The sequence below is a fragment of the Urocampus carinirostris genome, chromosome 10 (assembly GCF_059441175.1).
Source record: "Urocampus carinirostris isolate Australia breed hairy pipefish chromosome 10, RoL_Ucar_1.0, whole genome shotgun sequence".
In the NCBI taxonomy this organism is placed as follows: Eukaryota; Metazoa; Chordata; class Actinopteri; order Syngnathiformes; family Syngnathidae; genus Urocampus; species Urocampus carinirostris.
In genome coordinates, this window is record NC_142358.1 from 184,353 (window position 1) to 209,087 (window position 24,735).

A 24,735-nucleotide genomic window follows, 5' to 3' on the forward strand; every position below is an offset into this window, starting at 1 on the left:
ATAGTTGAGTGTCATCTGTGTAGCAATGGAAACTGATATTATACTTGTGAATGATACTACCTAATGGAAGCATGTAAATTTGAGACTGGGAGGTCGCTGGTTCGCGCCTCGACCGAGACATACCTAATTGGTATAATGGCGGCGCCCTCTGGCTGCGGCTGCATCGACTAGCTACAACGGGTCAGATGTATCGACATTTCGTTCTGTGTACATTGTTACAAAAAATGACAATACAAAGGAAATTATTATTATTATTATTATTATTATTATTAAATGCTGAAGAGAAGGGGGCCAAGCACTGAACCCTGCGGAACACCACCGGTAACACTAAAGGGCTCAGATGTCATTTCGCCATATTTAACACAGTGCGTCCTATCTGAGAGGTAGGATCTAAACCATAAGAGGACATTTCCTTAGAGACCAATCCATTTTTCCAACCGTTCTAGTAAGATATTATGGTCCACTGTGTCAAAAGCAGCACTAAGGTCCAGCAGCAGCAAAAGTGATGAAGCGCCAGAGTCCATTGCCCGTAGGAGATCATTGGTTGCCTTAATCAGAGCTGACTCAGTAGAGTGGTTTGCCCTGAATCCTGATTGCATTGATTCAAAAAGATTGTTCTCGGATATGAAATCATTCAGCTGCTGTGCCACTACTTTTTCAAGTACTTTAGAAGGAAACGGTAGGTTTGACACAGGTCTATAATTACATAAGCTTTCTGGATCAAGATTGGGTCGTTTCAGTGTAGGTTTAACAACGGCGGACTTAAAAGCTGCTGGAACTACACCTGAGGAGAGTGATATGTTTATAATATTTAGGACTGAAGGTGCAAGGACGCCAAAAAGACCTTTAAAAAGTGAACCTGGAAGCGGGTCGAACTGGCAAGTCGTCGGTTTGGCCGTATTCACTATCTGTTTAAGATTATTGAGTGACAGTTCACTAAAACGGGACAAATTCCCTGGACAGCCACCATGTCGTGCATCTATAGATTTCAGCGCTTTAGTATGTGTTGTATTAATGCTGTCTTTAGCAATTTCTTCCTGTATGCATTGAATCTTCTTGGTAAAGAAGACCATTAAGTCATGGGCTGAATGGGCGGAGCTATCTGGGATAGCCTGTTGCCTTGTAATAATAATAATAATAATGCATTATATTTAAAAGCGCCTTTCAAGCCACCCAGGGACACTGTACAGACAATGAGAAAATTGTTAGCGAAATATTAAATAAAAACAAGACATAAAATCAAAAAAAAACATAGGAAATGGAGACGATATGTGTTGTAGGCAGTCCTGAACAGGTGTGTTTTTAGACGGGACTTAAAAGTGGAGAGAGGTGTGCAGTTTTGGAGGTCCGTAGGTGGATTGTTCCAAAGCTTTGGAGCAGCGCGACTGAAGGCTCTGGCTCCCATGGTGCTCAGGTGGGCAGGGGGCACTGACAGTCGGAGGGAGGACGAGGATCTGAGAGAGCGAGTGGGGACGTGCTCCGGGAGAAGGTCAGACAGGTAAGGAGGGGCCAGGTTGTGAATGGCCATATATGTATATAGGATCAGTTTGTAGCTGATGCGATGTTGAACAGGAAGCCAGTGTAGCTGTTGGAGAACGGGGGTGATGTGCTGCTGGGAAGATGTTTTTGTGATGATGCGAGCAGAGGCGTTTTGAACCAGCTGAATTTTATGGAAGGACTTTTGAGGAAGGCCGAAGAGGAGATCATTGCAGTAGTCAAGGCGGGATGTGACAAGACTGTGGACGAGCAGGGGTGCGGGGGGTGAGAGAAGGGCGGAGTCTGGTAATATTGCGGAGGTGGAAATAAGCAGTGCGGGTGATGCTGGTGATTTGTGAGTGGAAGGTAAGCATGCTATCCAGGATGACACCCAGACTCTTGACCTGGGGGAGGGCGACACTAAGGAGCTGTCGATGTTGAGAGAGAAATTGTTTACTTTGGATAAAGTGCATTTGGTGCCAAGAAGGAGGATTTCTGTTTTATTGGCATTTAATTTAAGAAAGTTTGTTGAGAACCATGTTTTGAGTTTGGAAAGGCAAGAGGTGAGGGAGGGAGGTGAGAGTATGGAGTTTGGTTTGCAGGAAAGGTAGAGTTGGGTGTCATCAGCAAAGCAGTGAAAGTGAATATTACATTTGCGGAGGATAAGACCAAGAGGCAAGAGGTAGACGATGAAGAGAAGAGGACCTAAGACAGGGTACACCTGTGGTGACTAGGGAGGGCTTTGAGGTGAAGGATTTCAGCTGGACAAACTGAGTGTGGCCAGTGAGGTAGGAGTGGAACCAACTGAGTGGAGTATGGGTGAGACCAATGGAGGAGAGTCTATTGAGGAGGATAGGGTGAGAGATTGTGTCTAAGGCGGCGCTCAAGTCTAGGAGGATGAGGATGGAGACTAAACCGTAGTCAGATGCTATGAGGAAATCATTTACAATACGGATTAGGGCAGTCTCTGTGCTGTGGCGGGGCGGAAACCAGACTGAAAGGGCTCATAGAGAGAGTGGAGGGACAGGTGCGAGTGGAGTTGAGCAGCAACAGTTTTTTCAAGGATTTTCGAAATAAATGGAAGGTTGGAAATGGGGCGGAGGTTGTCAAAGTTGTTGGGGTCAGCACCATGTTTTTTCAGTGTTCGGGTAACAGCAGCGGTTTTTAAAAGTCATGGGACAATACCAGAAGAGAGTGAGGAGTGGAAAATGGCAGATATGAGAGGAAGCATGGAAGGGCGGCAGGATTTAACAAGGAATGAAGGGAGGGGATCGAGCTGGCAAGTGGTGGGCTTGGATTTGAGTATGCGGTTGTATAATTCAGCAGTCGTGGTTGGAGCAAAACTGGAGAAGAAGTGACAAGGAGAAGGGAATTCAGATGGGGAGGGAGCAGACAGGATTTGATGGAGTTGGTGATGAATCTTAAGGATTTTTTGATTGAAGTACTCCATTATGGAGTTGCAGGTTGTTGTGGAGTACAGGTGGAGGGGGAGAGAATTTGGTGGCTGGAGGATTTTGTTCATGACAGAGAAGAGAGTTCTTGAATTTCCTTTGTTGGAAAGGATGAGGCCGGAGTAGTAACTGGATTTGGTTTGTGCAATTTGGTCCTTGTATTAGCAATATGGGTAATGTACATGTCCTTATGGATGGTGAGGCCGGTTTTCTTATAGAGTCGCTCAAGTTGGCGTTTTTTTGATTTCATTGACCAAAGAGAGGGTGTAAATTAGGGGGAGATGTGGAGAATGAGGCAGTCCTGGTCTTCAGGGGGGCAAGAGAATTAAGAATATTTGTGAGGCAGGCATTGTAGTGAGCGGTGAGGTCATCCGGGTTTGAAAGAGCGTCTGGGGGCGGGGAGCGGTCAATAATGGAGCAGAGGGTGTCAATGTTGATATTTTTGGTATTACGAAAAGAAATGAGACGGGAGGTTTTGACAGTAGATAGACAGAGTACGATGTTAAAAGTGAGGAGGACATGATCGGATTCAGGAAAAACCTCAGCAGTGGGCTTGGAGGGGGAGAGGCCAGAGCAGCAAACCAAGTCCAATGTGTGGCCTTTAATGTGGGTGGGGAGGTCAATAAGACTGTGTATCCCGAGGCTCTCCAGGCAGGATGTGAAGTCTCTGGTGAGTGGCAGGTTGGGGTTGTCCATGTGAATATTGAAATCTCCCAATAAAATTAAATTTGGCGAGAGAGTGGATAAGTGTGTAATTAAGCTGGAGAAATCATTGATAAAATCACTGTGTGGCTTCGGGGGGGCGATAAATTGTAGCAATGATGGTTGGCGAGGGTCCAGGGAGCTCAAACACCAGGCATTCAAAAGAGCTTGATGCAGGGACAGAGACAGGCAAGACGGTGGATTACCGCGAGGCCTCCTCCACGGCCACTGCCACGGGAACGGCAGATGTAAACAAAGTCGGGAGGAGTGGAGTCATTCAGAGCAGCTAAGTCGTTTGTTTGTTGCCAGGTTTCTGTTAAAATGACGAAGTCAAGTTTGCGTTCGGCGAGGACGTCGTGGATGAGGTGGCCCTTGTTCCTGAGTGAGCGGATGTTCAGTAATCCAAAGTTGACGGCGGATGTGTCATGTTTGACAGCGGCAGTGCTGTTAGCTGACCTAGCCAGGCGGGCTAATGCATGACAGTTAGCGTTGCGGCCGCAGTTTGTGGGAGGGCGTCGAGATGTGGACCAGGTCGAGTTGATTGAGCCAGGGTTTTTATACTCGACGTGTCTGCGCGACCCGCGGTGAATGTAGCGGCATCGAGGCAGGCGAGCAATGTCAGGAAGATGGTGCAGCTGGTGGCGGAGGCTCCAGTGCAATCCACCGGATCCGGAGAAGATCCGCGACAGAATAGTGGCGCAATCCTGTCGCTGGATGATGGCAGAACGTCAGGAGTATCAGGAATAATCCAAAGGCGGCAAGGTTTTGGCACGCCATGACGAAGGAGAGAGGCCGGTGCGGTGACAGCTGGTAAGTTTAAGCTACCGGCGTTAGCCCGTGGACTAAGTTATGATTGGGGTTTGATTGGTCAGGTGAGACAATGGTTCAGGTTACATCAACCGCAGTACCCACAGTCCAAAATAGAAGGGCAAGAGAAAGATCAGAAAGAATATCTGAGCTTCGAAAAGTTTGGAAAAGTTTGGAGTGAGAAGCGGCGACATACACGCCAGCGTCCTCAGCGTAAGCGATGTTACAGTGTCGAAAAGGACTTTGGAATTGTTCTTTTGTGACGCAATCACCTTCGAAAGGTCGGCTTATTTTGCAGAGGCAAGGGCCGCTTTACACTTCAACAAACTGTCACACCAGGTTTGATAGAAAACCTCAAGCTCGGTAGCGCGCCTTTTTCTTTCAGATTTCCTGCATTCTTGTTTAAGGGATCTAGTTTCATCATTAAACCAAGGCGTGCGTCTTTTGGGTCGTGATTTAAGCCTTATGGGGGCTACTGAATCCAGGACACTAGCCAGGGTAGCATTAAACTCATTCATGAGTGAGTCGATAGAGCCTTTGTATAGAAGAAAGGACGCAACTGCTCCTGGAAGAAGATCAGAGAGTTCAGAAAATGTGCCACTGCTTATATTGCGTCCACTAAATCCTTCAGCTTTTTTAGTACTACATTTAGCTAGCACCTTGAATGTAACTAAATAATGATCCAAGATAACTGTAGTACACGTTGACACCGTCATAATTATAATTTTGTCTGCATAGGTTACTAGTTCAGACAAAAGTTTAGCGAATTCGTCCAACAAAGCTGTGTATGGCCCTGGTGTGTGATAAATAGTTACTACATAAATTGACAATAGAGAGGACCGCATAACAAGAGCCTCGAACGCCTTGTAATTATTGGAGTTACGAGGAGTAAATTTGAGCAATTTTTCAGAAATTAGCGCGACACCGCCACCATTCTTCAACGTGCGTGCTACATGGCTACTCACGTAGTCTTGGGGAGAAGCGTGATTTAGCCGTAAAAACTCAGCGAGCAAATTGTCTGTCCCTGTGTGCCCTGCGACTGGCTGGCAACCAGTTCAGGGTGTCCCCTGCCCACTGCCCGAAGATGGCTGGGATGGGCTCCAGCACCCCCGCGACCCTCCTGAGGATAAGTAGTGCAGATCATGGATGGATGGATAGTCTAGAGAAAATAGTTTTAAATGATATTATTCAATTCAGAATTTCTCTTTCCTCCATAACACTGGTGCTCTTGTTTGTTTACTTTGTTCATCGATTTGATTTTATTGATTTGTAAATAAACCATAGTTGATAGAATCGAACCAAAAACATTATGTATTTTTGTTACGCAATTTCCTTTTGGAGTGATCCATGTCATCTGTGATTATAAAATTTAGGTGAGGTTACTAACATTGGCTAAATGATAAAGGAGAATACCAAAAAACAAAGCTAACATTTGTAAATTGACATTCTTTTACTGAGACCAGAAAATCTCAAATAAGCTGAGTTTAACATCCCTTCTGTAAATCAAGAAAATGGGAGATTATTTAGATAGATAGATAGATAGATAGATAGATAGATAGATAGATAGATAGATAGATAGATAGATAGATAGATAGATAGATAGATAGATAGATAGATAGATAGATAGATAGATAGATAGATAGATAGATAGATAGATAGATAGATAGATAGATAGATAGATAGATAGATAGATAGATAGATAGATAGATAGATAGATAGATAGATAGATAGATAGATAGATAGATAGATAGATAGATAGATAGATAGATAGATAGATAGATAGATAGATAGATAGATAGATAGATAGATAGATAGATAGATAGATAGATAGATACTTTATTCATCCCCGCAGGGAAATTCATATGTATGGTTGGTTACTCTGGGTGCCATTCAGTAATTCGTTTTAATTGTGTGCCGGGAAGATTTCTTTGGAATAGTTTACTTGTATTCATTCAGGCTTGGGCCATTTGGATGGCTTTGTAGTTTGTATAGATGTTTGTAGATTTTTTTCATGTTAATCTCTGGGGACTTCAATCACGTGACTCTTGATACAACACTGTCCTCTTTTGTCCAGTATGTGGACTGCAAAACCAGGGGAAATAGGACTATTGACCTGCTGTATGCAAACATTAAGGACGCATACAGTGCTACGCCACTGCCTGCCCTTGGGAAAGGAGACCACAGACTCAATCTGCTTAAACTTCATTACAAACCAAAAGTGAGGAGGCTACCAACAACTACATGTTCATTCAGGAAATGGTCTACTGAGGCAGAGCAGGCTCCGAGAGACTGCTTTGGACGTACAGACTGGGATGTCCTGTTAGGGTCCAGCAGTGGGGACATTGAGGAGGTGGCAAACTGCACTACTGACTACATTAACTTCTGTATGGACAATGATGTTCATGTAAAAACTATACGCTGCTATGCCAACAACAAGCCCTGGATCACGAGCGACATCAAGTGCCTTACGAACCAAAAAAAGAGCCTTTAAAGATGGTGATCAGCAGGAGCTAAAACGAGTACAGAGGGAGCTCAGAGTCCAGCTCCGGGAAGCGAAGGAGCAGTACAGGAGGAAGTTGGAGAAAAAGCTGCAGAACAACAGCATGAAGGAGGTTTGGAAAGGGATGAAAACCATTACCGGCTGCAGCACCAAGCAGGGTGTGGCCGTGGACGTAGATGTGGGGAGAGTCAACCAGTTAAACAACTTTTTCAACAGGTTTGACCACCCCAACTTGTCTTCACCCCAGAGTACTGCAGCTGTCCCTCCCCCTCTGGACACCAGCATGGAGGAAGACATCCCCCCATTCAAGATAACTGCAGCCCAGGTGTGTGGAGAGCTGAGGAGGCTGCGAACCAGCAAGGCAGCTGGTCCAGATGGAGTATCCCCCCCGACTGCTGAAGGCCTGTGTTTGTTGGAGCTGGGAGACCCTCGACAGCGCATCTTCAACCTGAGCCTGTGGAAAACATCCTGCATTATCCCAGTCCCAAAGAAATCAAGACCTGAGGAACTCAACGACTTCAGGCCGGTCGCCCTGACATCACATGTGATGAAAACCATGGAGCGGTTGCTGCTGCAATACAGTTACTTGTATTTTTGTTAAATTGATACTTTTTTGGTTTGACTCTCTTGGATTTTGTTCTGAAACGGTTGTAATAGTAATACTTCTTTGTATGTTTTTTTTTGTTATTTATAAGTTTGTAATGTAGCCATTATAAAAAAGAAACACTTTTAGTGCTTAAACCTTTGTGCTGTGTTCATCAAAATTGTAAATTAAATCAAGGGGGAAGGGTTTAATTATTCATTGATCATGACATATCTAAGCAAAATGTATCGATCGGTATAGCTCTATATGACCTTGTTTTAACTTGGATCAGATCAATACTAATGTTTTCATTGTTGTGCTTCCAGTGAAAAGCCAGAAGAGCTCGTACAAATCAACAATAAACAATGCAAGGTTTATTATTATTATTATATTTTATTTTAAGAAGCATACAATTATGTAAATATCAGTAAAACACATGATCAACTGTGTTATATTTTTATGATCTAGTCTGCGTTTTCTGCCATAAATCTACAATTCATTCCTTCCTGTTAGTATTTTCCTTTAATTTCCTTTTAACCTACCCCCAGAATAAGGACAGACCAATGCCATGTAATCGAAGTGGACAAAATGACTCTTAAAGCCGGCTCTGAGAAATTACGGAAGGGAGCTGGCTTCCCACCGATCAACAGCTGGCTCTCTCCGAGATGCCTTTTTTTCTCTTATAAATGGTCAATATACGCGTTTTGAGGAATTATGTGTTGTTGACTTTAAATTTGTTGACCATAAAACAAGGTTGATCGTTTTTTATTTTACCTTTTTTTGTAGATGTATAAATATTTTAACTATTTGCTGTGCTTTTCTGTTTTTATGTAATTTTATAAAAATGTAATTTTTGTCCTTTTGTCCTTTTTTGTTGTTGTCTTATTTTGCTTGTTTTTTTCCCATTCTCCCAAACAACCTAAATATTAGTTCAACACCTGAAAAATCAGGCTCTTTTTATTTAGCCAAGTCGGAAAAATGGTTCTCCAGAAATAGCCGAAATTGCGATCTCTCCAAGTAAACTCCGGTCAAAGACGTCACTGCGGGTTGTTATATTTGTTTAGTAAATTTCAAATTATTTGACATACATCTTATTCTTAAAGTAACTAAAATAGTTACTTTCCCTAAAGACTAGTTTCTTTTACTATACAGTATTTCGTCACTTACCTTAGTCAGTATTGAGTTAATATGAAAAATTCCTGTTTTAAAGTGATGTGCCAAACAGAATTTCCTCAACACAATTATGTATTTATATTTTTTGTATGGCCATATTTTTGTCATATTTTTTAAACATAGACCATGAAGATGCAATTGTTAACGAGTCACTGACATTTATTCTGTCCGCCCAGTGTCTATTACCATCCTATCTTACTCAATACACTATATTCCGGCTTCCCCGAGGGCATAGTATGCCATCTGCTGTGACACATGTATGTTCTCGCACACTCACACACACATGCACAGTTTTTGTTTTTCTATTCTTGTTAATAAATTACATTGACAATGCATTTCTTACCAACTTTCTCTGACCTTAGATATTAAAATGTATTGCATCAAGAAAATTAGAGCATCCGCTATATAATAATTTGCATTGCTGCTCATGGTGGTATGGGCGGATTTAGAACGAGCATGTCGTAAGTTGGTTGTTAGTTGTATTTATTTCGAGTTTGTTAAACGTGCTAAAATTAAGCGGCTATTCAGGACAAGGAAAAAGATGAGCTGCAAGTGCAATGAAATATGTCAATGAAAAGAACAATACAGGCAGGCTTCACAGGTGATACTCACGCCACAACCACAACCCTCTGTGCGCCCACAATATGTGCATCGAATTTTAAGAAATCCCCCCACAGGATGGCCAAGCTTGAATGGAGGTTGGATGGGCACTAATATAATAAAACAGTGCTCCTCAATTCTTTTCTGTGACGCCCCCGGAAGAATAAATCCTCCTACGCCCACTCAAAATTCTCTTTCTTTTCATTTTTCTTTCAAGTGCTCACTTAATATTGATGGGGACAAAACAAAGTTTGTTAAATATTAGTGGTAACATGTCAAAATCTACGCATTTTAGCACATTTTTGCTGAAAAAAACCTGAGGCTCTTATCAGCTTAATTGGGTTGTGACGTTTTTAGTTGACAGCTTGATTCATTTGGCTTTGTGTTGTCCCCTACCAACATTTTTAACATAGGGCGATAAGCTGCGTGCTTTCTATGTGGTCGCAATGAAGTACTATGTTCTCTTCAACGAACATCTCCATCTTAGCTTTCGGGAGGCGGTTTTAGCGATCTTCCAGATTGTCTTGTTCGTAAGTAAGGCAGCGTCTGTATACATGTTTCTGTATTCTGAAGTTTTTTCCAGGTCAAACATCAACACCTGGTGTTGTTAATATTATGTATTCTGTTCTATAAATACAATAGAACTCATTGTCTATTTGATAGTTTCTCTATGTGTGCAAGTGATGACTTGTTTCCAAAAGATTGCAAGCTCCAATTTTTTTTTTTAGCACATTCATATCACGGTTGGGGAAACCCAGCCCACGGGCCACATGTGGTCCGACAGGCTTTTTCATCGGGTCTGCTAAACAAAAATTGTTCAAATATTATGAAAATGTTTACAATGAGTAAAGTAGTTTTAACAAAAAGGTTATTTATAGTGCCAGCTTTTTAAACTGTTTTCCTTTGTGTTTATTACAAAAATAATAAAAAAAAATCCTACAGAATTACTACAATAGTGAATAAAGTATCTATCTATCTATCTATCTATCTATCTATCTACAAAACTAAATATAGAATGTAGTCCTTGAAAAACGTGACTTATTGCTTTCTTTGTGGAAAGAAGGAAATACCAGTAAAACACAAACTAAACACTACTATGAAAACACTTCAAAAATACTTATGCAGAATTACCACTACAGTAATACTAATACTGAAAAGTAACGACAGAAATACAACAAATATACTTCTATAGAAATATTTCGACACAAAAACTTCCAAAATACAACTACATTGATACATAAATTCTACAGATAGAATACAAACATATTATGATGGAGATGCTATAGAAATACTATTCCATGAATCATGAATATTACAACAGAAAAACAACAAAAATACTACTACGCGTATGCTACAAATACTACTGTAATACCCCAAAAATCTGACTGCTAAACAATGTTCCCTCTAATTTTCCACGGGTCTGAGCGTTCACACAAAGTCTTTGAGCAACGCTTGAAACAACAGTGAGCAACAGCAATCCCAAGTGTGGCAACTAAATCATTATCAAACATGTCCAAAACTTGACATCAAGTTACATTTTGCTGATTTTCCGGCGATGCAAAATTATTTTTCACTTTTGAATGAATTGACTAATGTACTATTGCAAAGGTTGTAGGGCCTACAAACGTCATTTATTTTAACAATTCTTTCACAAGATTTCCATTTCTTTTTTTTCCTGGTATCTTTTGTCGCTTAATGCTAACATTTTTGGGGGGCTTATTTAGTCAGTTGCACGATACAGAACTGTATTTGATCACATTTTGTAGTGAAAGTACAATGCTGGCAACAAGATTGACTTGATAGAATTGGAAATTATTTGAATGCAACACAAACTTTATTTTATTTGTACCTGTTTTTTTCTCCTTTTTTAAATTCCTCTAAAAAAAATCTCATTGTGTTTTTTTCCCCTAACTGTTACTTTTTCTTGCTTTTTTTGTTCACTATTACCTTTTTCCCTTTATTTGTTTATTTCTTTTTTTCTGGCTTTTGTTCTGAATTTTTCCTGCTCTTTTTTTCCCCTCTCCTTTTGTTTCTTCTCAGGTTTTCACTACTTTTTCATTTTGGTATTTTTTTTTTTTTGCTCTTTTTCCCCCTCTTTGTCATTTTTTGCATAATTTTTACATATTATTTGGTCATGTAGGGATTAAATAAGCAAAAACAACCTAAAGAGCCGTTTCGGACACAAAAGAGCCGGTCCTTTTTAGTGAGCCGAGCTGAAGAAGCCGGTTCTCAAAAAACTCTACTGACTTTGCTCAACTTTGACATTGACTTCAAAATACCGCATTTAGAACGCAGCGTCCAGGCAACCCGTGTATTTTTACCTGCTTGCACCGTAACTTTGACTTAATTTTCTTCTTTATTAGCAATTTTGAGCCGTGGCCGAAGATTTTCTTGAGCACAGAAAAGCTCTGGGTAGTGCGCAATTGCGCACACACGCAGCTTAGAGGGAACATTGCTGCTAAATAGTACAAAAATACTAAAAAAAAACATACAACTAAACTGATACTACAAACCTAAATATTAAACATATTGCTCAAAATAGGGACCAAATTTTTCTTTTCATTCTTTAATCATGAATGTTTCAAAACTAATTTGATGTAACTTATCGATTTAAAAACAAATATAAATAAATATACTGTAGATGTTTGTATGTATATGCATTTATCAATAAAAATGTTTGTATCTGTCAACAGGATGGGCGCCTTGGCCACGTTTTTTTGACCCCATGTGGCCTCCAACTCAAAATAGTTGCCTACCACTAATATGTACCACTGTTTACACAAATTCTTATGAAAATTGTTGAACTACAAGCATTCCAGTGAATTGGCAAAAAGGCGAAGACGTGGCAGATGTCTGTTCAGTCACTAAACAGAGCAGATGCTGAAGCTTTATTGCCCCTGGCATTCTGCACACTTGTGAGCGTACACAGAAGAAAGAAGCAGAAGCATTGTGTACTTGCCATTTCTAATTGTGATCATCAGTGTGCATGTGTGTGTTCTATGCGTATGCTCGTGGCTGTAACTCTATATTCTCACTTTTTTAAAGTATTATTTAAAAAATCATATTTAAATGTCAGGGTTTTACAGGTGCCTGAAATATGTGAAAATGCTTGAATTGTTGCATTGTTATTATATTGTATTTTCAAGGTCAGGAAAATGCTTGAATTTTAGTTTTGTGTCAGTTCTGTTTTTTGAATGTACACATTAGTTTGTGTGTAACACTTAGCTAGCGTCAGGCTAAGCTAGCGCTACGCTATGCCAACATTAAGCTAATATTGAGATTTTTTGTGTAGCCTATCGTCTTTGTCAGATTGGAAAGGGGCTACTTTGTCAAGTCAAGTCAAGTCAAGTCATTTTTATTTGTATAGCCCTTAATCACAATTAGTCTCTAAGGGCTTCACAAGTTATTACATATAAGATTAGGTTACTCGTATGCTATAGAGTAGAAGTGAGTTTTAAGCCTAGATTTAAACATTTCCACCGAGGTTGCAGATCGGATCTCAGGGGGAAGAGTGTTCCACAACACCGGTGCCCGGATGGAGAACGCTCTCGAACCAGCGGAACACTTCTTGGCTCTTGGGATCACCAGGAGACCGGCGCTCTCGGAACGAAGGCTTCGGGCCGGGACATAGGGGGAGATCAGATCTGAAAGATATGAGGGGGAAAGTCCATGTATGATTTTGTATAGTAGTAGGAGAACCTTAAAATCGCATCTTAGGCTAACAGGGAGCCAATGCAGGTTAGCCAAAATTGGGGTGATGTGATCGTACTTTTTTGTCCTTGTTAAAAGCCTTGCTGCAGCATTTTGTACCAGCTGAAGACTCTTGAGTCTGGTCATCGGAAGACCGGAAAGTAGTGCATTACAGTAGTCGAGACGGGAGGTAACAAACGCATGAATTATGATTTCCGCATCCGACTGAGAAAGTATAGGACGAATTTTAGCAATGTTACGGAGATGGAAGAAAGCGGTTCTAGTAATTTTCTTCACATGTGTTTGAAAGGACAGATCAGGGTCGAAAATGACACCTAAATTTTTAAGTGAGTCACTCTGTGTGATGTGGCAATTGTCCAAGTTCACTGCGGTTTTATTGAATAAGTCACGGGACTTAGAAGGACCAATAACTAACATTTCAGTCTTTTCAGGGTTAAGACGCAGGAAATTGAGTGACATCCACTCTTTTATCTCAGTGAGGCAGGCCTCCAAAGTTCCACAGTTTAGTGTGGCAGATTCCTCCATCGGGAGATAGAGTTGAGTGTCATCTGCGTAGCAATGGAAACTGATATTATACTTACGAATAATATCACCTAGTGGAAGCATATAAATGCTGAAGAGAAGGGGGCCAAGCACTGAACCCTGCGGAACACCACAAGTAACACTAAATGGCTCAGATGTCAATTCGCCATATTTAACGCAGTGTGTCCTATCTGAGAGGTAGGATCTGAACCATAATAGGACGCTTCCTGAGAGACCAATCCATTTTTCCAACCGTTCTAGCAAGATAATATGGTCCACTGTGTCAAATGCAGCACTAAGGTCCAGCAGCAGCAAAAGTGATGATGTGCCCGAGTCCATTGCCCGTAGGAGATCATTGGTTACCTTAATCAGAGCTGTCTCAGTAGAGTGGTTAGCCCTGAATCCTGATTGCATTGATTCAAAGAGATTGTTCTCGGACATGAAATCATTCAGCTGCTGTGCCACTACTTTTTCAAGTATTTTAGAAAGAAACGGTAGGTTTGACACAGGTCTATAATTACATAAGTTTTCTGGATCTAGGTTGGGTCGTTTCAGTGTGGGTTTAATGACAGCGGACTTAAAAGCAGCTGGAACTACACCTGAGGCGAGTGATATGTTTAAAATATTTAGAACTGAAGGTGCAAGAACGCCAAAGAGACCTTTGATAAGTGAACCTGGAAGTGGGTCGAACTGGCAAGTCGTCGGTTTGGCCGTATTCACCATCTGTTTAAGATTTTCGAGTGACAGTTCACTAAAACGGGACAAAATACCTAGACAGCCACCATGTCGTGCATCTAGAGATTTGAGTGCTTTAGTATGTGTTGAATTAATACTGTCTTTGGCAATTTCTTCCTGTATGCTTTGGATTTTCTTAGTAAAGAAGACCATTATGTCGTGGGCAGAATGGGTGGAGCTATCTGGGATAGTCTGTTGCCTTGTTAGCGATGCTACAGTGTCGAAAAGGACCTTGGGATTGTGACGCAATCACTTTCGAAAGGTAGGCTGATATTGCAGAGGCCAGGGCCGCTTTATACTTCAACAAACTATCACACCAGATTTGATGGAAAACTTCAAGCTTGGTAGCGCGCCATTTTCTTTCAGATTTCCTGCATTCTCGTTTAAGGGATCTAGTTTCATCATTAAACCAAGGTGTGCGTCTTTGTGTTTTTTTTAATATGTTTACTACTTGCAAGGGCGCAGGGCTGCTAAGCAGCGATGACTTAATGGCAACGCTAAGCTAATGTTAAGATACTGCTGAGGTATTCTGAGAAGAAAATTGTTCTGATAAGTATAGAAAACATGTATGTTATTTTTTATTTATTCAATTGTCTGTAAATAAGCACGGTGGCGCAATGGTTAGCGCTTGTGCGGCACAGTTCATGTCATGGGAACCTGTCGTGGGTTCAAATCCAGCTCCAGACTTCCTGTGCGGAGTTTGTATGTTCTCCCCGTGCTGTCGTGGGTTTCCTCCGGGCACTCCGGTTTCCTCCCACGTTCCAAAAACATGCATTTCAGGTGAATTGGCCGGTCCAAATTGTCCCTAGGTGTGAATGAGCGAATGAGTTGTCTGTCCCTGTGTGCCCTGCGATTGGCTGGCAACCAGTTCAGGGTGTTCCCTGCCCACTGCCCGGAGATGGCTGGGATGGGCTCCAGCCCCCCCGCGACCCTAATGAGGATAAGCGGTACGGCTGATGAGATGAGATGAGAATTGTCTGTAAATATGGTTACATTTTGTGTAGTGTTAGTTTGTGTTATTTTTGTGTTTGATGTACATATAGTCAGATTGGGAGGATTCTCCTGCTACTGGTATCCATGTAAACCAATATAATCTGTTTCATGTAGGGGAGCAAACCCCAACCCAAAAAACAGTTTGGAGGGGAATAGGTGCGGCCAGGCTGTACTTGCGCAAGACACACTACATGATGGATAACAATTAACTCACTCTTGATACCGGCTCGGTATTCAAGATTCAAAGTGTTTTTTGTATCATGCACAGTAAAGAACTACGATTCCTTGCACAATAAAATTCTTACTTTGCTGTCCACACAGTTGCCAGCGTAATAAAACTAATAAACTATGTCCATGTATACAGTAAATACTATTAGGAATATTAAAAAGATAAAATTACAACATTAACTCAAGTTGAGTTAAGGCAATAAGACAAAAATAAGATAAAACACAGTTGAAAGTGACTGTAGTGCAAGAATAGTCCAAGTATGGTCCAGTTTAAACTGTCTGTAGTGTAATAAAGTGTCCGTAGTCTGTAGTGTGGTGAACATGTCTGCGGTGTATTGTTCGATCAGCAGCCGTTTAAAAGTCTGATGGCAGAAGGGTGAAAGGAGTTTGTTAGACGGGTTGTCCTGCATTTAACACTCCTGTACCTCTGTCCCGAGAGTAAAAGCCAAACAGTTCTTGTTGTGGGGCTGAGAACCCATCCCTGCGGTGTTCCTATGCTGGTGGTGATGCTGGCTGATGTCCTATTTCCAATTCTGACAGACTAGAGCAGGGGTGGCTAACCCGGTTGTTAGAGCTATATATTATATAAACTCTTTGTTGGCAGAATTATTCAGATTAAATCACTCATTGAGTTTTAAAATCTCCCTCGCGAAGAAGCCAGCACTGCCGAGCTCCCATCTTGCTTAAATCTCTCGACAGAACTGAACTACCTCCGGTCAGGTGGTGTGGTTTATTTTAATTGACACATAAACAGGAAAAGGAAAACACATGAGCGCGACTTCACAATAAAAGGATATAAGATTGAAAAACGTATAAAAGATGAAATTAGACTGATGTTTGAAACGTGACTATATGTGTGTGTGAGAGAGACTTTTTTTATATTTAGGAATATAAAAACAGGTTAATTTCATTGTATTGAATTCTGAGAAATGCACATATCTCAAAACAGCCAACTTTACCGGTCCTGGTGAGCCGCACGTCCTGCATGTTTTGGAGGTTTCTCTTCTCCAACACAGGTGACGCCAATTTTCAGCTTGTTAGCAGGCTTTGTGAGAGCTTGATAATGATCCAGGTGATTGGAATGACCTGTATTGGAGCAGAGAAACCTCCAAAACAGGCAGGACATGCGTCTCTTTAGGACCGGGTTAGCCACCCCTGCTCTAGTCTGTGCTCCCGCTTGTCTAAGGTTGCATACGTATGTTTAAGACTTGTACTAGTAACCTGTATTGTTTTGGAACTAAAAAATAAAAGTTTAATAACAAAATATGCTCTATAACATTACAAAGCAGGTTGAATGATAAAGCATAGTACTGAAAAACACATTAGGCGTTAACATTCTGTGGTCTTTGAGACTTCTGTCATTAAGGGCTATACAAAGAAAAACAAGACTTGACTAAAAAATGTATAAAGTTAATTTAACTGACTTTTGGAAGAGTTAGGCGACTTCCTCCTCCGTGGTAAATAGTGGACGAAAAAAAAGAGATCCAAACATTTTCTCAACCGCAATCAAGCTTTCTTAGTCCACTTTCATTTCAAAAGAAACGGCTCGCCTATTCTTTACTATTTAAACCAACCATATTAATTGGATGCACAAGATATTAAACAATAAAAATGTCAAAGTTCTTAGCGTGCTATAGATACAGTGCAGTGTTTTACATTACACACGACCTAGGAAGTAGAAGCCGGATTTCTTCGGGGTGGATGCTCGGTGACCTCTCACGGTGCCACGCGGCAGAAAGAAGCACTGCAGCTCTGTCCTCTATTCGGAAAAAGGTGCACACAATATAAAATCTAATTTACGGATATTTTTCGCAGGCAGAAATTTTGGGGGGAAGTTTTTCAACCCAATGCGGCCCCTGACTCCGAATAGCTGCCCAGCCCCGGTTCTACAATGTCCCACACATCCAGTTTGGTGGTTTAATTTGCTGTTTGTGACTGGGAGAGAGAGTGTAATGGGTGCTTTGTCACCGGGAGCTAGCCATGACATTTACAGGCCTTGTCTCAAGCCTTTCTATTCTTTCCTCCGGTGTCCCTCCAATCTCTGTCCTCCTCTTGTAATTGGGATGACTGTCATGGCCATAACCTCACCCATCTCCAATTGCCTTGTTGAATCCTGATAGAATGGCACCTTGGCCCTAATACCAAGAAGGCCATCAACCATATGATCTGATGCATCCCCACTTGCTTTGAGGTGATCACAAAGGTTACAGCTTTAATTGCCAACTTGCCTGTTGAGCCCAAATGAAGGCCCGATCAGACATCCTACCACAGTCCCACTGCTCACTCGTGCATGGGGTTTGTATGGGTGCTTGAAATCCTTGAAAATGTTTGAATTTTATTCTTGTGTTTTAAGTTCAGGAAAATGCTTTTGGGTGAAGTGCTTGAAATTGCTTTAAATTGTTGCCATTGCCATATTTTTGGACTGTCTGATTTTATAGACCACGCAAAAAATGATTAAAAATAAAAAGTGCGTGAAAATGATGACATCACTCCTGCTATGGTGGCTTGTCATTATGCGTTGTCATGTCACCGCCCCCTATTGGTCACACCCAGGAGAAAAGTTCTATTTAGAAAAGCCATAATGAACTCAATTATAGAGTCCTTTTTGCGTTTGTAAACAAGTGTGATGTAGCCAAGCTACGCATGCATTATTAAAGCAGAAGGGAATTATTCATGTCAGTTTATTGAAGCCCATTGACACAAAAAGATTGTAGATCATAGATTAGAACAGCTCAAAATAGCACAAAGTATGTGCTAACAGCAAGATAGCGATTTTATTTTAGTCAGTGAAAAAAGAGAAACTAAAACATATTATGATCTGCACTGGATTCCTTTCTTTGAAGGTACCAGAAAAATTGAAAACCTGGCCTTAAATGCCTAAAAAGTGTTCGAATTTGGCCATGAGAATGTGTATGAACCCTGGTTTTAACATCAAGGCAATCTCAATGTTGATTAAAAAAACTTGATAAATGATTGGGAAAAACCCAAGCAAAGTGAATCGTTTTGTTGGGGGGGGTTTCTCTCTCTCTCTCTCAGTATATATATGGATATATTTCTATATATATATATATGTGTATATATATATATATATATATATATATATATATATATATATATATATATATATATATATATATATATATATATATATATATATATATATATATATATATATATATACATATATATATGTATATATATATATATATGTATGTATGTATCTATATGTATGTATATGTATGTATATATATATATATATATAATCTCCAGCCGCCCCCTTTTTTTTCTCTCCATCAATAATTCTCTGTTAATTAATTGTGTGTGTGCTATTTCAATCAGTCTGGTTCATTGATTCCATTTTCTTAGGATTAGTTATTCATTTCAGAACTCAAAGAACTCCAGTAATTACATAATTTAATTTGATCAGTGTAGGAAACCCTAACATCCTTCAGAGAAAAAAGACTAATGGTGGAGCACCAGCAACACTTAGAGGCAAATTGGTTTACTGATTGCAATAATGAATAATTCGTTTCAATCCTAACAATTTTCTAAATTAAAGCTAGAAAAATCCCTTCATGTTCATTCATCATCCGTTAATTCATTCATTCATTCATTCATTCATTCATTCATTCATTCATTCATTAATTCATGTATTTGTTCATTGGTGCTTTCATGCATTCATTGAATGTCGTACATTTTCCAACTTCCTTACTTTTTTCTTTTTTTAAATGGAAATGCTTTTTTTAACACTTATATCACAACCGAATTTTGCAGAGGCACAGCCTTTGTAAAGCAATACCTCATGACTATGTTTTCATGTTGCGCGTGTTTATGTTGTACGTGCGTGTCTGTGCGCCTTTTTATGCAAGCATGCATGCGTGTGATAAAATCGCATTCGGGCAGCAGGCCAGGTGTCAGGCATTTAGGCTTATGTCAGTCACATATCACAGTTAGACAGTTATTAATTAGGATCAGATTACTGTATTAGAAGAAAATGTCACTACACATGTGGACAGACAGAAACAGACACAGGGAACCTTTAAACACTTTGATGTACTCAGTTGATTATATGGCCAGTGAATTAAAAAAAGGTCAAGATGTTCCAACTTTTTCAGTGTTGGGCTCTTTTGCACTTTAAATTCTGACTAAAATAATTTCAATTAGAATGTGCGGGGGTGGGCAAACGTCGGTCTGGGGGTCACATGCTGGCGCTTAAGGATTTTGATTGCTGGTATTGTGTTTAAGGGCTATACAAATAAATTGGACTTGACTTGACTTGAAAATATTGACCCAAATATGTTCCCAAAATCAGATGTAAGAGATTTAAGTGATAATTCTAATTTGTTAGTTAGAATTCCGAGCTTAAAAAGAGAATTCTGTCTTCTTTATCAGAATTCACACACTAAGTGAGAGTCCTGACTTCAAATTTTTAATGTAGAAGTCAGCATTATGCCAGCACGGTAACGCAGTGGTTAGCGCAGTTCTGAGGTCATGAGATCGAACCTCCTGTCTGGAGTTTGCATGTTCTCCCTGTGCTTGCGTGGGTTTCCTCTGGGCACTACGGTTTCCTCCCACATTCCAAAAACATGCATGCTAGGTTAATTGGTTGGTCTGAATTGTCCCTGGGTGTGAATGAGCGAGCAAATTGTCTGTCCCCGTGTGCCCTGCGGCTGGCTGGCAAGCAGTTCAGGGTGTCCCCTGCCCACTGCCCGAAAATAGCTGGGATGGGCTCTAGCACCCCCGCGACCCTACTGAGGATAAGCGGTGCAGATAATGGATGGATGGAAGCCAGCATTATCACATTAAAGTAAGAAAACTGGAAAAATTGCAGAGATGCAGTAGCAGTAGCATTGACGAAGCACAAGAATCTATGGTTGTCTAAGTAGAGTGATTTGCTCTGAATGCTGGCTGGACAGATTCAAAGAGATTATTTTCAGACATAAAGTGGTTCAGCTGCTCTTCAACAACCTTTTCAACAAATAATTACATAAGCTTCTGGGTCAAGGTTAGGTCACTTAAGCATAGGTTTAATGACGGCAGACATGAAGGCTAATGGAACAATATGGATATATTGATAATATTTAGATCTGAAGGTCCTAAGATTCCAAACAGATCTTTCACCTGCAAAGCCAGAAACGGGTCGAGCAGGCAAGTAGTTTTTTTTGCCCTAATTTCCATGTGTGTAAGACTACCAAGGTACAAATCACTAAAACTGTAAAACATTTCTGAACAGCCACCTAAACGGACGTGACCCAAAACCTCTGCACCTTTAAGGGAGGACGAGGTTGCGTGGTGATTATCTAAATTTTCATTCCGGATGAGTTGAATTTTTAGATTAAAAATACCGTAAAGTCATAAGCAGAACACTGTATGTAGAACTATTAGGGTTAAGATGCTGTTTAGTATGTGTTACCATTGTATCAAACAACAATTTCTGATTATTTTAATGTACAACATTAATCTTAGAGAAAAAGGATGCTTTAGCTTAGGCAAGAGCTACTTTATATTTCAGCAAGCTGTCACACCAGGCCCAATATACGAAGGGAAGGTCGCAGTTGCCACAGGTAATAGTTCCATTAAAGCTCATGCCGATGCAGGCCATATATTGTGGCTACTAAAACCTACATTTTCCTCAACACATAAAACAGCACCTCACAGACTTACCAAGGTAGTGATCAGCGATAGCATTGGTATACGATAAGACTAAAACATTTGAGGCTACCACGCCCCGAGTCAAGGTCTAGAATATTCCCATCTTTATGGGTGGGCCCATCAACTATTTCAGGGATGTCAAACTCAATTGCACAAGGGGCCAAATCTCAAAACACACTTAAGGTCGCGGGCCAACCAGGATAAACATTTATTGAACACACTTAAACAGAATGTTTTTGGAACATAAATGTGAATAAAAACAGAGAGGAATATTAAATTTAAACCTTTAATCACTTATACAGTATTTATTATTTTGCTGTAAATAAAAATATCTTGTTAAATTATACAACTTAGAACTTAACTTAAACAACTGAACATTAAAATAACATTCAAATTCCTTGGCTCCTATGTCAATGAATATATTTTAAAAAAAAACGTAAAAATACCAAAATATTTTGCTCTCCTTAATATATCTCCTGTCAAAAGTAGAAATATGAAAATGCTACACAAATTATTTTGTAAAAACGTCACTACATTCTCAGACCAAGGAGCCTGATGTGCTTACCTTTTGTGCAGATGGCGAAGGGCGAGAGATGGGAGGGAGTGCTTGCACTTTTTGCATAGCTCCTCCCACTCACCCAATCAAATAACTTTAAGTTCTCTTCCGGTGTTTTGGCGTATTTACAATTTGTTCCGTGGATTCATCAAAAATTATCTAAACACTGAACACAGATTTTATAGTGAGCTTTTATTTAAAGTATTCTTTAGCGTTGCACAGCCAAAACGAGTTTTTTTTGTGTGACCCCTTGACTGTAAATTGTAGCGAAAACGTGCCCTATATATTCTGAAAAGTACTGCTTTATATTTCAGCCTTGGTATGGCTTTGAGTGTATCTTAACAGAATCCATGGCTCAAGTTTTGAACGAGATGGAGAAAATTTGCATGCAATTAAATTTGTCACTGAGTCATGGGTACTCGTAGAAAGAGCCATATCTGGCTCGCGAGCCATGGGTTCCCTGGTATATAGTATAGTATACGTCATATATGAAGGAATAGGTACAGTGACTAAAACGTCAGAATGTGCTGTCCGGGATGAGACGGTGTTGTTCATATTGACGGGCCATCAATAATAATAATGTAAAATGGTCTTGCGGGCCAGATATGATTACACGGCGGGCCACATCTGGCCCGCGGGCCGGGAGTCTGACACATGTGAACTATTTGATTAAAACCAAATGTATCGATCAATGATTCTAAAACAATCTTAAGTGGATTAAATGGAGAGTTTATGTGAACTTTAAAATCACCAATACTTATAACTCTGTCCGCATAAGTTACTAAGTCAGTTAACAGTTCCGAAAATTCATCCCAAAAATTTGAATTTGGTCCAGGTAGGTGATACACAACAAATACATAAATTGGGGGTGACATAGAGGACCTCATAACAAATGCTTCTAACATTTTCAAAAGAGTAGATATGCCGAGAGTAAATTTCAGTGTACTTTCAGATATAAGACCAACACAACCGCCTTTTTTTTGCATAGTCATGCTAAATGCGAACTCACAAAGTTGTTAGGAGGATGAGCCTTATTTAGCGATTCAAACTCATTTATTTTTAACCAGGTCCCACAGAGGCCAATTAGGTTCAGATTGCGATCACTAAAAAGGTCATTGACAAGTAAAGCCATGGAAGCAAGTGATCTAATATTCAGAAGACCAAGCTTCAGCGCTGTGGACCGAGGTGAACCCTTTACCGAATGTTGAACCTCAGTGGTTACCTCAGTGGTAACCTCCACAAGATTTTGCTGCCTGTCAGGGATCTTGTGTCCTGCATGGTGGCAGGTGTGGCCTGTATTCCATACCACAGGAATATTGTAGACAGGTGGAGTGTGATTTGTTCTTCCTTATCACCTAACAAGGGAGAATCTGAGGTTAGGAACACAGAAAAGGTTGGTATCACTTTACTGGTATTTGTGTAGTACTTCTTTCATAATATTTTTGTAGAAGTATTGTAAGTATGTATTGTTTCTGTTCTTATATTTATGTAGCAGTATTTTTTATGATCGTGTTACCGAAGTGATGTTTTTTGTAGTATTCTAAAGTGTTTATATTGTAGTACATTTCTAGTACACCTGAACTCAACCGTCCCTGAGACTCAACACGCCCGAACGGTGACATCTTGTGACAACCTCTACAAAGACTTCAGCTAAGTTCAAAGATTCAGCAAAGCTAAAATTTGGTCTTTTAAATATTAGATCACTTGCTCCTAAGGCCCTACTTGTTGATAACATTATTCGTGATTACAAACTTAACCTGATTGGTCTGTGTGAAACATGGTTGAGACTGGATGAGTTTTTACAGTTAAATGAGGCTTCTCCTCAAGACTACGTGAGCTGTCATGTCGCACACTCTTTGAAGAAGGGTGGCAGTGTTGCACTCATTTCTGAAAAAAATACTCAAACGTACTCCCCGTACCTCTAATAATTATAAGGCGTTCGAGGATCTTGTTATGCGGTCATCCTTAATGACAATTTATATAATAACTATTTACCGCGCACCCGGACCATACGCAGTTTTCTTAGATGAATTATCTGAACTGTTGTCTGACCTAGTAACCTATGCAGACAAAATAATAATTATGGGGGACTTAAACATTCATATGAACTCCACACTCAGTTCACTTACTGTTGCGTTTCGGTCTCTAATTGATACAATTGGTTTTAATCAACTGGTTGATTTGCCAACTCATAAAATGGAAACAAGCTAGACTTGGTTCTGACTCGAGGAGTTTCAACCTCAAATGTGACGTTGTTACCGTGTACTACTGTTATTTCTGATCATTATTTAGTTACATTTGAGGTGCTGGCTAAATGTAGTATTTAAAAAAAATGAAGGATTCAGCGGCCGCAATATAAGCACTGCCATAGTTTCTAAGCTCGCTGACCTTCTTCCAGGAGTAGTTGCGTCGTTTCCTTTATATAAAGGCTCTATCAACTCACTCATTAATGAGTTTAATGCTACCCTGGCTAGTGTCCTGGTTTCAGTAGCGCCTATACGGCTCAAATGACAACCTAAAAGACGCACGCCTTGGTTTACTGAATGAAACTAGATTGCTTGAACAAGAATGCAGAAAATCTGAAAGAAAATGGCGCACTAACAAGCTTGAGGTTTTCCATTAAACCTGGTGTGCCAACTTGTTAAAGTATAAAGCAGCCCTTGCCTCTGCAAAATCAGCCTATTTTCGAAGGTGATTGCGGCACAAAAGAATTATCCCAAACTCCTTTTCGACACTGTAACATCACTATGAGGCAACAGATTATTCCAGATAGTTCTACCCATTCAGCCCATGACTCTATGGTCTTCTTTAATAAGAATATTCAATGCATACAGGAAGAAATTTCTAAAGACAGTGTTAATACATCACATATTAAAGGGCTGAAATCTATGGATGCGAGACATGGTGGCAGTCCAGGGAATTTTTCCCGATTTAGTGATCTGTCACTCGATAACCTTAAACAGGTGGTGAATACGGCCAAATCGACGACTTACCTGTTTGACCCGCTTCCGGGTTCGCTTATTAAAGGTCTTTTTGGGGTCCTTGG

General features: G+C 40.3%; 1 pseudogene; it reads left to right on the forward strand.

Annotated features, from left to right (window-relative positions):
- Positions 1 to 22,890: 22,890 nt before the first annotated feature.
- On the forward strand, positions 22,891 to 23,900 carry LOC148357427 (uncharacterized; annotated as a pseudogene).
- Positions 23,901 to 24,735: the final 835 nt, after the last annotated feature.